Here is a 14,857-nt window from a genome sequence, read left to right on the forward strand (position 1 = left end):
ACAGGACGGCAGGCAGGCTCAGGGTCAGGTCAGGCAGAATGGTCAAAACCCGGGAAAACCTGGGAAAACCGCTGGTTGGCTTGATGAACAAAACGAACTGGCAACAGACAAACAGAGAACACAGGTATAAATACACTGGGATAATGGGGAAGAGTGGCGACACCTGGAGAAGGTTGGAGACAATAACAAAGACAGGTGCAACAGATCAGGGTGTGACACTAACAGAATGGTGTATCGAAGCTGTATGTTCTGAGAACAGAGGACTCTGCTGTATAAATGTAAAACAGACTCTTTTTTTCACATTGAAAACATTTCCTGTGAATACTAGTGTACTGTTTTTGTCACCAATGGCCTTTTTGTATATACTATTCAATACATGTTAATTATTTCCTTGATAAATGGATGTATATACAGTATGTTCCATTTCAATGAACCCACAATAAAATGAATTAATGAAGATTATCAATATTTTGAAAATCATCATGTTCCCCACAGTTCCTTCAGTCCGTGAGTCAGTTATGTGTGTGGAGAGTAGAACATGGAGTCTTTTTTAACTAAGTGACCTGATCAGGAAAAACTCTGTTCCTGGTCAGGTCATGTGATAACTTCTTGCGACGAGCAATCCCGGATCCGGGAGCGTAATCATAGCCTCAAACAAATTAGCATAACGCAGCGGACATAAATACCCCTGGAAACTTTTCCGATTCATGAAAATCGCAAATGAAATATATTCAAACACAAGCTTAGCCTTTTGTTAATCACACTGTCATCTCAGATTTTCAAAATATGCGTTACAGCCAACGCTAGACAAGCATTTGTGTAAGTTTCAGTTTTTTGCTATGCTAGGCTCTGCTGGCAGCAGGCAACATTTTCACGAAAATAAGAAAAGCAACCAAATTAGATCATTTACCTTTGAAGAACTTCAGATGCTTTCACTCAGGAGACTCCCAGTTAGATAGCAAATGTTCCTTTTTTCCAAAAATATTATTTTTGTAGGCGAAATAGCTCCCGTTTCTTCATCATGCTTGGCTGAGAAATCGACCGGAAAATGGTACCACTACAACGCCAAACTTTTTTCAAAATTAGCTCCATAATATCGACAGAAACATGGCAAACATTGTTTAGGATCCATCCTCAAGGTGTTTTTAAAGTACAACTCCTGGCCCTACTTATGAGTCATAAATTGACCTCTGACCTCATTTATCAGCCCCTCCCCCATGACATCATGATGTAAATCCAGATCCCTCAGAGTTCATATATACTTATGTTCTGCTGCTGACTTGATGTCTTGTGTGAAGTAGCTGAGTTCATATCTCTACTCTCAGTATGATGGAAAAACTCTCCCTTCTATTGCTCTCTCTCTCTCTGTCTGACCTGTGAGTTCTGCAGTACTTAATCAGCTGTCTTTTTGGAATGATTGAACATTGACAATGTTTTTTGCAAACTCTCTTCTCTTGCTATCCTTAATTTTCTGTTGCTTTTCCTAATACATTCTTCATATTTCATTCTCTCTCACCATTAGGTTTAAATGGTCTGAGTCTAGAGTCCATTCCCTCCAATTCAGTCATGAAAAAGCCTGAAGAAACTCAGTCTCTCCTGTACGGGACCTGGGGTAACCTCTAGTAGCTACAACACACATTGGGTAAGACAACCTGCAGGGAAAGCATTGGAGTGGGTAGTTTACTCTGGATTAGGTCTAGGTAACCATGCTAAAAGCTTTGATGGACGTATGGAAACGACTAAAGACTCTGAAGCTGTCTGGTCTGAAAGCAGAGGACTCTGCTGTGTATTACTGTGCATGAGAGACACAGTGGTGTGAGTGAGTGGAGGATTTGTACAAAAACCACTTAGAGAATCTAAGTCAACAGAGGGCAGTAGAGCGTCAGTACAACAGAGTAAAATCTACTGAAGTATAATATTCCCCTGAGAGCCGAAACATACAGTGTATTGTAAACAGAACTACTGTACATCAATACAAAGTACACATTTCCCTGAGGAGAGGTATAGTAAGGAGAGAGAGAATTGCATTAAGATGTCTAAAATCTGCCTTTTAAATCATGATTAAGCTTTTTATCATCCACCAAGGTTCCCCACAGTTCCTCCAAATGTTGAGTCAGTCCAGATGTCTGATGAATAGAGCCAGTCCACCCCATGACAAACTCAGGACCCAGGTTAAAGAGCTGTTTTTTTTTGTATCGTGCTTTGTATTTCTATTTAGCATTTCATATTCATATTTGTATTTATTTATTGGAAATTAACCTTGATATCAACATGACTCCCTGTCAAAACTAAAGATTAAATAAAATCTTGGCCCTACTGATGACTCATACATTTACCTCTGACCTCATTCAACAGCCCCTCCCCATGACATCATGATGTAAATCCAGATCCCTCAGAGTTCATATATACTTATGTTCTGCTGCTGACCTGTTGTCTTGTGTGGAGCAGCTGAGTTCATATTTCCACCCTCTGTAAGATGGGAAAACTCTACCTTCTGCTGCTCTCTCTCTGTCTGCCATGTGAGTTCTGCAGTACTTAATCAACTGTTCTTTGTTGAATGGCTGAACATGGACAATGTTTTTTTGTAAACTCTCTTCTCTGCTTTCCTTAATTTCTCTGCTGCTTTCCTCTAACACATTCTCCATATTTCTTTCTCTCTCCATCAGGTTTAAATGGACAAATGAGTCTGGAATCCAGTCCCTCCAGTTCAGTCCTGAAAAGGCTTGGAGAGACTTTCAGTCTATCCTGTAAGATATCTGGATTCAACTTTAACAGCCACAGCACACACTGGATACGACAGCCAGCAGGAAAATCTCTGGAATGGATGGGTTATTCTGGATTAGGCCTAGGTTACCATGCTAAAACTTTTGAAGGACGCATGGAAACGACTAAAGATAATTCCAACAGCATGATGACTCTGAAGCTGTCTGGTCTGAGAGCAGAGGACTCTGCTGTGTATTACTGGACAAGAGACACAGTGGTGTGAGTGGAGGATCTGTACAAAACCCCTCAGAGAATCTAACTGGCAGTAGAGTCAACAGAGGGCAGTAGAGCATCAGTACTGCAGAGTAAAATCTACTGAGGTATAATATTCCCTTAAGAGTCAAAACTACAGAACTACTTGTACGTCAACACAAGGTACATACCCAAAAGTATGTGGACACCTGCTCGTCAAATATCTCATTCCAAAATCATGGGCATTAATGTGGAGTTGGTCCCCCTTTGATTCTATAACAGCATGGTCAGAGTATTAACCCCAATGGAGAAGGATTACTATAAATATTTAGAAAATCATCCTCCAAGATTCCCTACAGTTTTACCAACCTCCTTGACCTGAGCAGGAAAAACTCTTTGCCCTGGTTATGGCATGGGGACATGCCATAGTGTCCGTGTCACTTCACATGTCATGTTTTGAACAAAAACTCCTGGCCCTACCAATGAGTCGTAGCTTGACCACTGACCTCAGTGTCAACAGCCCCTCCCCCATGACATCATGATTTTAATCCAGATCCCTCAGAGTTAATTTACACTTATGTTCTGCTGCTGACTTGTCTTGTCTGAAGGCAGAGGACTCTGCTGTGTATTACTGGGTACAGTGATGTGAATGTGTGATGGAGATGTACAAAAACCCCTCTGACAGGATGTGGAACATGTACACACTGTTGTACTCCCCTGACACACTTCACTAACCCTCCTCTGCAAACAGCTGGGGTAAACAACCATATGCTTTAATATGAGATGTCCTTATATCAGAAACACTGATTATGCTTCATGAAGAGTGCCTCGAGTATTTCTTTATATTATTTTGACCCCAAAAGGCTAGAGGTGACACTGCTTAAGGGCCTTGACTGTCTTGTCAGATGTGTTTGTGTAAGGCTAGAGCAAAAGCCTGCACACCCAGCATATTACATGTTGAACTTGTTCACAATGCTTAAACAACAGCCTGTGAATTGTGAAAATGCATTTTATTTAATAACAAAGCAACATTTGGCCAACATACACAAAGTAGGTCATTCTTGTTTTGGGTAATCGAGGAGAGCGGCAAGGAGAAGGAACGTGGGCGAAAATGTGCTTGTATGAAATGAGACTCTCTCCACTCGCGCATCATCAGGCAAATTACTCTTATAGGGGTAGAATCCCCAAATAAATGTCAGCTTCACCTAAATCTATTGGCACTTCAGTCATGTAAAATCTTCCCTCCATGATTGTCAAAATGGCATTAATGTTGAGCTGAACTAAAGGTTTCACCAGGTATCTCTCCTATTACCTCTTCCTCTCATACACTGTATATTTTCCACAGCAACAAATTGATGCATTATGAAGTAGAGAATGTATACCCCTCCTTCAACCACAGCACCCTCCTCTCTCCTTTAACACTCTCTCTTGCTAACCTAGATTTGCAGAATGGTTAATGTTCCAAATATCTGTGGTGAATGACACACCGAGCTAACTAACTATCTGACCTATAAAATCTGACCATGAACTCTATGGTCGTGCTGCTGTGGGGTAGGTGGTATTTTGATTGGCTATCTCCTGACGTACTAGATATCTACTTTATTAATACTCTCTCATTCTGTGGTCCCCCTGGGGAAAATACTTCGAAATCCTCCATAATCACTGTAGAACAGGTTGTATCTGATGTTGATCACTTAGTTTCTGACTGTAAGTATTGTAAAGTTAGTGATGCGTGTATGGAAAACTGTACAGCATATGTATATTTTCTGGATCCTAGACCCTCAAGATAGACTCTTCTCTAATATACAAATAAGCTCCTCTGCTATAAACTGTATATCAATGACCAGCTCTGAAGGGCAGACACACACACACACACAATCACAGACACAACCTTCATCACTGCAAAAACTCTGTCTGCCAGTAACCAGACACACACTGTCGACCATTGAACAGAGAAACATTTTTCTTACATACCTCCTTCTCCTGGCCTTACTACCACACAAGTGCAGTAATATTAATCTCTTCAAATACAGCGTACAAAACCAGTAAATCTAGTAAATAAGGTTGTTTTTGCACATGAGTTTGTAGAGTTTATTTTAATATAAAGACGTAGATGGTTTCATCAGGTTAAGTTTTTGTCTCTCTCTCTCTTCTACCTGATCTTTTTCAGATACACAGAGCATTCATTTGACCTCCTCCCCTGCTCAACTCAAAGCACCTGGAGAGTAAGTGAAACTATCTTGCCAAGTCTCTGGCTATCCCTGACAGACTATGGTACAGGTTGGATATGACAGCAGCCAGGGAAAACACTGGAGTGGATTGGGATCATCTGGAGTGGTGGATCAATCAACACTGGAGCCTCTTTTAAGAGCACATTCACCATCTCCAGAGACAGTAGTAATGTACTTAGACATCACCAGTCTGCAGGCTGAGGACACAGCTGTGTATTATTGTTGGGCATAGGCTTTTCAGTTTAAAAGTTATGGTGTTTATTTCTAAACGATTTGACTCTAAATGGCACACACTCCATTGTCATAAAGTCAACACTCCCATAGTTAATTTAACACTGATGAATACACCATTTTTTTGTTGATAAGTAAAATATTGGGATTTCTAAAAAAAATAGTCCTATGGCTTTTCTAAACATACTATTGTCCCATAAGTGAAGTGTGAAAAGTCAATATGGTTCAGAGGGTTTTCTGAAATTCATAATTGCTATCGGCTCCCGAGTGGCGCAGAGGTCTAAGGAACTGTATCTTAATGCTAGAGGTGTCCCTACAGACCCTGGTTTGATTCCAGGCTGTATCACAGCTGTGATTGGGAGTCCCATAGGGCAGTGAACAATTGGCCAGGTGGGTAGGCCATCCTTGTAAATAGGAATTTAACTGACGTTCTAACTGACAATCTAAATCTAAATATCATTTTGTGGTGCCCCGACTTTCTAGTTAATTACGTTTACAGATTAGCTCAATCAGGTAATATTAATAACGGGGAAAGGATTTTATAGAATAGCATGTCATATCACTTAATCCGGCATAGCCAAAGACACAACATCAGTTTCCCAAAAACACAGCACCCTGTCCAATTTGTTGGTAAATAAAGGGATGTCTTATCACCACAGATCCAATAATGATCAGCTCTCTCTAATTCTCTCTTTCTTTCTCTCTCTCGGAGGACCTGAGCTGTAGGACCATGCCTCAGGACTACCTGGCATGATGACTCCTTGCTGTCCCCAGTCCACCTGGCCGTGCTGCTGCTCCAGTTTCAACTGTTCTGCCTGCGGCTATGGAACCCTGACCTGTTCACCGGACATGCTACCTGTCACAGACCTGCTGTTTTCAACTCTCTAGAGACAGCAGGAGCGGTAGAGATACTCTTAATGATCGGCTATGAAAAGCCAACTGACATTTACTCCTGAGGTGCTGACTTGCTGCACCCTCGACAACTACTGTGATTATTATTATTTGAGACCATGCTGGTCATTTATGAACAGTTGAACATCTTGGCCATGTTCTGTTATAATCCCCACCCAGCACAGCCAGAAGAGGACTGGCCACCCCTCATAGCCTGGTTCCTTTCTAGGTTTCTTCCTAGGTTTTTCCCTTTCTATGGAGTTTTTCCTAGCCACCGTTCTTCTACCCCTGCATTGCTTGCAGTTTGGGGTTTTAGGCTGCGTTTCTGTACAGCACTTTGAGATATCAGCTGATGTAAGAAGGGCTATATAAATAAATTGGATTTGATTTGATCAGCAAATGTGTCTGAGCCATATTGATGTGGAGAGTGCTCGTCTGTTTCTGCCTGAATAGTGGTGTGCTCCACATTTTAACGGGCCAGTCAGAATCACATGTTCCACTTGTCCAGCTACATCCTAGCGGGAAGACTATAATTAACACATGTTGACATTCCCAAATAAGATTCATTAGATCGTGGTATAGAGATATTACTTGGGTTGTGACAATTACAGGTTTGGAATAAAGTTCACCGGGGTTGGATTAGAATTGGTTATGGTACACGGTGTCTAGGTTCTAAAATAATTTGAGTACACCAATGTTTACAATCAATTCCACCTCTTATTTCTTTTGTCGCTGACAAATCACCATTAATGCATTTTTCCTTCATAGTTTTACCCGGTGAAGGTTTACTCCATGAAGTTTCATTTGATAAGAGCACTTCCAGTGCACATAGAAAGTCATTAGAGCTGGCTTCCACTGAATATTGTTAGAATTTTGAGATCGCTGTGTGTGTAAAAAGACTACGTACACAACAGGAGATATTTTCCACCATCAGTTTAGTATTTACTGTATAATTAAGCAGTGACCACCAAGTGTTTCCCTCGTGGTTCCGCCTGTGACGCTCATACAGTGTATTTTTTTATATATTTTATTTAACCACGAAGGTCAATTGAGAACAAGTTCTCATTTACAACTGCGACCTGGCCAAGATAAAGCAAAGCAGTACGACAAAAACAACAACACAGAGTTACACATAAATAAACGTATCGTAAATAACACAAAAGAAAATAAAAATAGAAAATTCTATCTACAGTGTGTGCAAATGTAGAAGTGTAGGGAAATAGGCAATAAATAGGCCATAGAGGTGAAAACAATTACAATGTAGCATTAATACTGGAGTGATAGATGTGCAGATGATGATGTGCAAGTAGAGATACTGGGGTGCAAAAGAGCAAGAGGGTAAGTAATAATATGGGGACGAGGTAGTTGGGTGAGCTATTTACAGATTGGCTGTGTACAGGTACAGTGATCGGTAAGCTGCTCAGACAGCTGATGCTTAAAGTTAGAGAGTGAGATATGACTCCAGCTTCAGAGATTTTGCAATTCGTTCCAGTCACTGGCAGCAGAGAACTGGAAGCAAAGACAGCCAAAGTAAGTGTTGGCTTTGGGGGTGACCAGTGCAACGTACCTGCTGGAGCGCGTGCTATGGGTGGGTGTTGCTATCGTGACAAGTGAGCTGAGATAAGGTGGGGCTTTACCTAGCAGAGACTTATAGATGACCTGGAGCCAGAGGGATTGGCGACGGATATGTAGTGAGAGCCAGCCAACGAGAGTATAGAGGTCTCTGTGGTGGGTAGTAAATGGGGCTTTGGTGATAAAATGGATGGCACTGTGATAGACTACATCCAGTTTGATGAGGAGAGTGTTGGGGGCTATTTTGTAAATGACATCGCCGAAGTCAAGGATCGGTAGGATTGTCAGTTATTTGAGGGTATGTTTTGCGGCATGAGTGAAGGCTTTGGTACGAAATAGGAAACCGATTCTAGATTTATTTTTGGATTGGAGATGCTTAATGTGAGTCTAGGTATTTATAGTTGTCCGCATATTCTAAGTCAGAACCGTCCAGAGTATTGGTGCTGGATGGGCTGGCAGGTGCGTGCAGCGATCGTTTGAAGAGCATACATTTAGTTTTACTTGCATTTAAGAGCAGTTGGAGGCCACTGAAGAAGAGTTGTATAGCATTGAAGCTCGTCTGGAGTTTAGTTAACACAGTGTCCAAAGAAGGGGCAGAAGTATGTAGAATGGGGTCATCTGCATAGAGGTGGATCAGAGAATCACCAGCAGCAAGAGCGACATCATTGATGTGTACAGAGAAAAGAGTTGGCCCGAGAATTGAACTCTGTGGCACCCCCATAGACTGCCAAAGGTTCGGACAACAAGCCCTCCGATTTGACACACTGAACACTGTCTGAGAAGTAGTTAGTAAACTAGGCGAGGCAGTCAATTTGAGAAACCAGGGCTGTTGAGTCTGCCGATAAGAATGTGGTGATTGACAGAGTCGAAAGACTTGGCCAGGTCGATGAAGACAGCTGCACATCGATGCCGGTTATGATGTCATTAAGGACCTTGAGCGTGGCTGAGGTGCACCTATGACCAGCTCGGAAACCAGATTGCATAGCGAAGAAAGTACCGTGGAATTTGAAATGTTCGGTGATCTGTTTGTTAACTTGTATTTATTTCGAAGACCTTAGAAAGGCAGGGTAGGATATATATAGGTCTATAACAGTTTGGGTCTAGAGTGTCTCCCCCTTTGAAGAGGGGGATGACTGCGGCAGCTTTCCAATATTTGGGGATCCCAGATGATACGAATGAGAGGTTGAACAGGCTAGTAATAGAGGTTGCAACAATTGCGGTGGATAATTTTAGAAAGAGAGGGTCCAGATTGTCTAGCCCGGCTGATTTGTAGGGGTCCGGATTTTGCAGCTCTTTCAGAGCATCAGCTATCTGGTTTTGCGTGAAGGAGAAATGGGGGAGGCTTGGGCAAGTTGCTGTGGGGTGTGCAGAGCTGTTGACCAGGGTAGGGGTAGCCAGGTGGAAAGCATGGCCAGCCATAGAAAAATGTTTGTTGTAAATGTTAATTATCATGGATTTATCGGTGGTGACAATGTTTCCGAGCCTCAGTGCAGTGGGCAGCTGAGAGGAGGTGCTCTTATTGTTATTATGATTATTATTCTCTGAGAACTTTTTGGAGTTTGTGCTACAGGATGCAAATCTCTGTTTGAAAAAGCTAGCCTTTGCTTTCCTAACCGCCTGTGTATATTGGTTCCTAACTTCTCTGAAAAGTCGCATATCGCGGGGGCTATTTGATGCTAATGTACCTTTATTTTTTATTTAACTGGGCAAGTCAGTTAAGAACAAATTATTTTTCTATTAAAACCCTTGATTTCTTTAAAAAACTGCCTTGTTCAGGGGCAGAACAACAGATGTTGTATCTTGTCAGCTGTGGGATTTGATCTCACAACCTTTTGGTTACTAGTCCAATGCTATAACCACTAGGCTACGCTGCCACCCCTAATGCAGAATGCCACACAATGTTTTTGTGCTGGTCAAGGGCAGTCAGAGACAGAGAGTCTGATATTTCCTTAAAGGCAAATTACATTTTCTTTTAAAACCCTTGATTACTCAAAAAAATATACTTTACTACCAACATTAAAATATATTACTGTTATTAAAAGTTGACTATATTAAACTATAACTCTGTTTTTTTACTAAAGTTAAATAAAGGTAAAAAAATAAATAAAAAAAACTACCTCATTAAGCTGGTTGAGAGAATGCCAATTGTGTGCAAAGCTGTCATCATGGCTATTTTGAAGAATCTAAAATCTTAATTATATTTTGATTTGTCTAACACATTTTTGGCTACTAATTGATTCCGTATGTGTTATTTCATAGTTTTGATGTCTTCACTATTATTCTACAATGTGGAAAATAGTACAAATAAAGAAAAACCCTTGAATGAGTAGGTGTGTCCAAACATTTGACTGATACTCTATATCTTAATTATACTATAAATATACAATCAAAAAAAAAAAAAAAAGTACTTTAAATTCATAGTTCTTTCATTCACCATCACTACACTCAAACACACTCACTGTAATTTAGTATATTCATTCATATAGACTTGGAGTTGCTTTTTTGTTGAAGCATTGTTTTAGTTTTTTTCTTGAAACTCTGTTTGTTAGTGATCAAGTACACAGTAAGTATAGTTTCAGTGCCAATAATAAGTATGGAAGTACTTCCGGAATTCCTATTCAGAAGGGTGCAGAGAAAGTCGACAATGATAAGGGAACATAGGAGGCAGCATTTTCACTTTTGGATGAAAGGAGTGCCCAGAGTAAACTGCGTCCTAGACAAAAACCTGAGAAGAAATCCAAACAGGAAGTGAGAACTTGATTTTGAAAACAGTGCCATTTGATGTCCATTTTAGATATGGATGTTATTTTCCACCATCATTTGCAAATAAATGCATTAAAATTCCTACAATGTGATTTTCTGGATTTTTTTTCTCATTTTGTCTGTCATAGTTGAAGTGTACCTATGATGAAAATTACAGGCCTCTCTCATCTTTTTAAGTGGGAGAACTTGCACAATTGGTGGCTGACTAAATACTTTTTTGCCCAACTGTATTAGGATACCAACAATGCAAGAAACTATCCATATAATTACTGTCCCATTATTGATGCCTTTAATAACCCCAACCATTTTCCACTACATTTAACATTTAAGTCATTTAGCAGACGCTCTTATCCAGAGCGACTTACAAATTGGTGAATTCACCTTCTGACATCCAGTGGAACAGCCACTTTACAATAGTGCATCTAAATCATTAAGGGGGGGGTGGTGAGAAGGATTACTTATCCTATCCTAGGTATTCCTTGAAGAGGTGGGGTTTCAGGTGTCTCCGGAAGGTGGTGATTGACTCCGCTGTCCTGGCGTCGTGAGGGAGTTTGTTCCACCATTGGGGGCCAGAGCAGCGAACAGTTTTGACTGGGCTGAGCGGGAACTGTACTTCCTCAATGGTAGGGAGGCGAGCAGGCCAGAGGTGGATGAACGCAGTGCCCTTGCTTGGGTGTAGGGCCTGATCAGAGCCTGGAGGTACTGCGGTGCCGTTCCCCTCACAGCTCCGTAGGCAAGCACCATGGTCTTGTAGCGGATGCGAGCTTCAACTGGAAGCCAGTGAAGAGAGCGGAGGAGCGGGGTGACGTGAGAGAACTTGGGAAGGTTGAACACCAGACGGGCTGCGGCGTTCTGGATGAGTTGTAGGGGTTTAATGGCACAGGCAGGGAGCCCAGCCAACAGCGAGTTGCAGTAATCCAGACGGGAGATGACAAGTGCCTGGATTAGGACCTGCGCGCTTCCTGTGTGAGGCAGGGTCGTACTCTGCGGATGTTGTAGAGCATGAACCTACAGGAACGGGCCACTGCCATGATGTTGGTTGAGAACGACAGGGTGTTGTCCAGGATCATGCCAAGGTTCTTAGCGCTCTGGGAGGAGGACACAATGGAGTTGTCAACCGTGATGGCGAGATCATGGAACGGGCAGTCCTTCCCCGGGAGGAAGAGCAGCTCCGTCTTGCCGAGGTTCAGCTTGAGGTGGTGATCCGTCATCCACACTGATATGTCTGCCAGACATGCAGAGATGCGATTCGCCACCTGGTCATCAGAAGGGGGAAAGGAGAAGATTAATTGTGTGTCGTCTGCATAGCAATGATAGGAGAGACCATGTGAGGTTATGACAGAGCCAAGTGACTTGGTGTATAGCGAGAATAGGAGAGGGCCTAGAACAGAGCCCTGGGGACACCAGTGGTGAGAGCGCGTGGCGAGGAGACAGATTCTCGCCACGCCACCTGGTAGGAGCGACCTGTCAGGTAGGACGCAATCCAAGCGTGGGCCGCGCCGGAGATGCCCAACTCGGAGAGGGTGGAGAGGAGGATCTGATAGTTCACAGTATCGAAGGCAGCCGATAGGTCTAGAAGGATGAGAGCAGAGGAGAGAGTTAGCTTTAGCAGTGCGGAGCGCCTCCGTGATGCAGAGAAGAGCAGTCTCAGTTGAATGACTAGTCTTGAAACCTGACTGATTTGGATCAAGAAGGTCATTCTGAGAGAGATAGCGGGAGAGCTGGCCAAGGACGGCACGTTCAAGAGTTTTGGAGAGAAAAGAAAGAAGGGATACTGGTCTGTAGTTGTTGACATCGGAGGGATCGAGTGTAGGTTTTTTCAGAAGGGGTGCAACTCTCGCTCACTAATAATGGAAGTTATTTTATTCCGGCAAATATCACTTGTCGCTCGACGCCTCTCACTCTCTCCACCTCTCTATTATACAAACAGTCTCTCATTGTGTGTCCAATAGATTATCCCTCTGAGTCCTGGAGAGGAGAGGAGTGCATCTCCCACCAGTTCAGCTTCAACACAAACCATGTTCCGTGCATCTCTACTGCTGCTGCTGTCAGCTGCCTCCTGTGAGTCTCTTTGGATCTTGGGAAAAAACACATCAATGAAAATTGAATAAGACTGATATAATTTGACACTATTTGGAGCTTGTAATTATCGCTTCCTTCTTTCTCTTCTCAAAGGTGTTCACTGTGAAGAACTCACTCAGCCAGCCTCTATGACTGTCCAGCCAGGTCAACCATTGACCATCTCCTGTAAGGTCTCATATTCTGTTACTAGCTATTGGACAGCTTGGACCCGACAACCTACAGGGAAAGGACTGGAGTGGATTGGGCAAATATATACTGGAAACACAATCTACAAGGATTCACTGAAAAACAAGTTTGGACTCACTTTAGACTCCTCTTTAACAGGACAGAATCTGCAGACTAAAGACACAGCTGTGTATTATTGTGCCAGAGACTCACTGTGATATAAACCAGGGATGAACATGTAAAAAACACTCATCCCTTAAACAGTTGGAGCAATGGTGATATTAACCTTTTTAATGTAATAAAATATAGTCAAATCCCCCCAATGGAATGACTAATTTAGTTTATACTACATTGGTGTCTTTTAAATTATAATAAATGATTGGCTTAGACAAAATATATATGTTTGCTCAATGTATAGCTCCAACCTTCTCCAAAATATAACATATATAAGTTCCAAACTCAAAATGTCCAAACTGTGGACCTTCTTTATTAGACAATATAATATCAGCTTCAGTATGCTCACCTCTACAGTATAACCCCTCCCTCCATCCATCTCTCTACGTCAATGCAAACCCACCCTCTTGTTCTTTCCCTACTTAAACAGTGTCTGTCTGTCTGTCCTAAGAGGCCCTCTGAGTCCTGGAGAGTAAAGAAGAGCAGTGCCTACCTGTTCAGCTTCAACACAAACCATGTTCCCTTCATCTCTGCTGCTGCTGGTAGCTGCCTCCTGTGAGTCTCTCTGTTAATACAAATTGAGATTATTACAACTCTGGAATTATCATTTCTAATTTCGGACGAAAATTGACAATGATGTGTATTGATGTATGTTCCTCATTACAGGTGTCTACTGTGATATTGAACTCATCCAGTCTGGTCCAGTGGTTATAGAACCAGGAGTGTCTTTCAGCATCTCCTGCAAATTCTCTGGGTTTTCTATATCTTCTTATTGTCTTGGATGGATACGACAAGCTGAAGGGAAAGCTTTGGAGCATGTTGGTTATACATGCAGTAGTAGTGTTTCCACAGTAGATTCACTGAAGAGCAAGATCACTTCTAGATATGACAGTTCCAGCAGTACAGTGTTTCTTAAAGGGAACAACTTCCAGACTGAAGACACAGCTGTGTATTATTGTGCTCGGTGGACACAGTGATACAAATCAGCACCAGAGCTTTACAAAAACTCTTCCTCCAGGGATTCATTGTAGCTTATAATAAGGACTTATTAAATGAAATGAAACAGAGAACTCTTTCAATATCACATTTGTAAACAATTATAAGCTCAGTGCTGGCGGTGTTGGAAATTAATATCTGAGTTGTGTGCCTTGATAAAGGTGGCCTTTAATAAAGGTGGCCTCAACAATACTGCACAATAAGGTCTAATCTCTGTATATTCAAAAAGACACAAAGAACAAATAGTATGTTAGAACAATATTTGTATAAAAAAACTTCATATCCTTGACACTCATGGGTTATGATGTAAAAAATATTGGCAGAGTGTAAAGCTCATTGTATAAGAGTCCTGCCTAACATTTTCCTGCAGTATAAGTCTGTCTTTTTACATGGACAATACATTATGTTTGAAGCTTTGGTTTTTCTATTTAAATTTTGAGGTTGGATATAAACACGTTAGCACATGGGGCGTACTGATTGGTGTCACCTCGTTAGTCAGTATGTGTTACACCTGTGCTGGCTTGTCCACCTCGTTTGTCGGAAGGTGTTTCACCTGTGCTTGCCCAGGTGATATTTAGGAGTGGCTGGCCCAGTATGCTCCCTATTTGAGTTCTAGAAGATTTTTTATTTTATTTTTTTATCTTCCCTGTTTTTGTTTAGCTTTTTGGTTTGCTTCCTGTTTTAAGTTTACTGTGGGTTTTTATTTTGTTTTCCTCTTCTTGGGTAAATTAATTTGGCACTCATGGTGGGTTTAAGTTTCCAGTTGTTGATGCTAGTCAACTTTCAGTCGACACCCC

General features: G+C 41.8%; 1 long non-coding RNA gene across 1 annotated transcript; it reads left to right on the forward strand.

The window, feature by feature from the left end:
• The first annotated feature begins 1,296 nt into the window (after positions 1-1,296).
• Positions 1,297-2,148, forward strand: LOC135554929 (uncharacterized). The gene is made up of 3 exons (XR_010457787.1): positions 1,297-1,376; positions 1,523-1,642; positions 2,086-2,148. It is a non-coding gene; the product is annotated as an uncharacterized LOC135554929 (long non-coding RNA).
• The last annotated feature ends 12,709 nt before the right edge of the window (positions 2,149-14,857 follow it).

The sequence above is a fragment of the Oncorhynchus masou genome, chromosome 15 (assembly GCF_036934945.1).
Source record: "Oncorhynchus masou masou isolate Uvic2021 chromosome 15, UVic_Omas_1.1, whole genome shotgun sequence".
NCBI classification, from domain to species: domain Eukaryota; kingdom Metazoa; phylum Chordata; class Actinopteri; order Salmoniformes; family Salmonidae; genus Oncorhynchus; species Oncorhynchus masou.